Raw genomic sequence first — 1,970 nt, 5'->3', positions numbered from 1 at the left:
TTCAGTTAAATTAACATAGTTAGTTAACTTTAAACATGGTTAATAAGGGGGTTGGGTCCCACATGTCAGTGACCCAGGGGATGTCATTAGTGGCTAATTAAGCCATTTAGGCCGGCGGATAGCCGACGACAATAAACTTGTTCTATATTCAACTAAAAAATAAACTTGGTCCTCCATCTCGCTTTCCCGCTCTGCCACAGACCTCTATCTGACAGCCTCTACGCTGGTGAGGTAAGAAAGGAGGGCCCGCTCCTCTATCTCCTTCCATGGTTGTTCTTGTGTGGGTCGCTGCTGTGGTCATCCTTGCCATTGCTCTCCAAAATAACCTCCCCAGTTCTGTGCGTACCGGATCCGATCCTTCTTCTCCCGCAAGGTTTGTCTCCTGGGTGTGAAGCAAGTATTTATGCCGACAGCTCGTGTTCCATTTCCTTTTTCCACCTAATAAATCCTCCATCTTTCTTAAGTTATTCCCTTGGGCTAGTCCTCCCCAATATCTCGTTTCCTTCTAGTGTTGCTATTGTTTTGCTTTAGATCTGGAAGCCACAAAGCTAGATCAACTTGGTTTGGTACGATGCATGCCTTGTTTTCCATCTTTGAGCATCGTTCCTTTCAAGCCATGGTGATGTGTTGCAGGCTCTTAGTTTGCACCATGGCTAGGGCCAGCTTCGATTTGGCTTTTTCTTGGTTTCTTATGCCCACTCAAGGGGTGCTCAAGGCTTGAGTAAAAGCATGGCTCCGATGGTTAGTCTGCGCCGCAGAGCGACTGCAACTTCACTGTCTTGTTGGTTGCAACCGGCGTTTTGGTTTGCTGGTGGCAAGCTAGCTCCAGTCAGCGGCGGTGTTGTAAGAAGCCTTTATATTCCTTGTTGATGATGATGCTGCGCAGGGCCAGGATCCTCAGGATCCCGAGCCCAAGCGACGAGGTGGTCCAAATCCGGCACGGGGACGCGGTCGACGACCCTACCGGCCGACCATGGTGACCGTGCCAGACGGGCCTGGGCTGCGATCTGTGTCGCCTGGTCCTCCTCTTCGACCTCAACGTCCTCAAGGGTGACATGAGCACCGACGGTCGCTGCCTACTGGTGCTACATCGTGCTCTGGGTGGCCGCCTCGCGTCGGGGTCGGGCCGTCGCCTGTCCTCAAGGAGAACCTCGTCGAGCTCTGCCCCATCCCCGCGCCCTTCGGCGTCGACAGCAGCTACCTCGCAGCCGCCGGCCTCCAGGATCCCGACGGCCTCGCGGAGCCCCAGGTGTTCCTGCTCAAGTTCTACTGCTACGACCGGATGGGCCTCCTGCACGGTGATACTACTGCTAGATAGATTTTAGTTCACCACCTTTCATATCGTCTCTGCTTCAGATTATTAGATATTGTGTGTGTTTGTCAATGAACTGCCTAATTGGATAACTCGATTTCTCCGCAGCTTTTAGGTACTGCTTGATTGATCCTGTCTATGTCGATGCTATTTTACAAGAAATTGCTATTTTTGTTTGGGACTGGTGTAATTGTTATTTTTGTTTGGGACTGACTAAAGAACAACATATATAAGTATGTTTCCCTCTGTGACTCGCCTGATGATCGGACAGCCGAGCCTCCGGTACATCTTTTATTTTCGGGTTTACAATCCTCTGCAACTAAGTCCAAAACCTAGCCTGGACCGGAGCTAATCCAAGTCATAGTAGACTGACTTTCTTCATTGGTTTTTTCTGGGACTATCACTGGTCTCCTGGTAGACCGCTCACAGACGCAAGCAGAGGAATTCATGTTTACCTAGTATGATGTAATCGATGTATATTCTTTGGCTCCATTGTTGGAAGGCTTTGGTGCGGCTGCTCTCCGTCTCTACCGGTGGCGGCCTCGAATTACTGTTCACGGGCATCGGTGGTCAAGTTATTGGTCAGCAGATGACCTGATTCAGTAGTATGTGTCCGTCATTGTGGCTGCTGTCACTTTATTTACTGCAGTTCTATACA

At 50.1% G+C, this 1,970-nt stretch overlaps 1 long non-coding RNA gene across 1 annotated transcript; it reads left to right on the top strand.

The window, feature by feature from the left end:
* The first annotated feature begins 238 nt into the window (after positions 1-238).
* LOC119285838 lies at positions 239-1,558 on the top strand. The gene is made up of 2 exons (XR_005139906.1): positions 239-1,298; positions 1,421-1,558. It is a non-coding gene; the product is annotated as an uncharacterized LOC119285838 (long non-coding RNA).
* Positions 1,559-1,970: the final 412 nt, after the last annotated feature.

Source organism: Triticum dicoccoides, chromosome 4A (assembly GCF_002162155.2).
Source record: "Triticum dicoccoides isolate Atlit2015 ecotype Zavitan chromosome 4A, WEW_v2.0, whole genome shotgun sequence".
In the NCBI taxonomy this organism is placed as follows: domain Eukaryota; kingdom Viridiplantae; phylum Streptophyta; class Magnoliopsida; order Poales; family Poaceae; genus Triticum; species Triticum dicoccoides.
The sequence above is the reverse complement of the archived record's forward strand: the minus strand, read 5'-3'. Positions and strand labels throughout refer to the sequence as shown.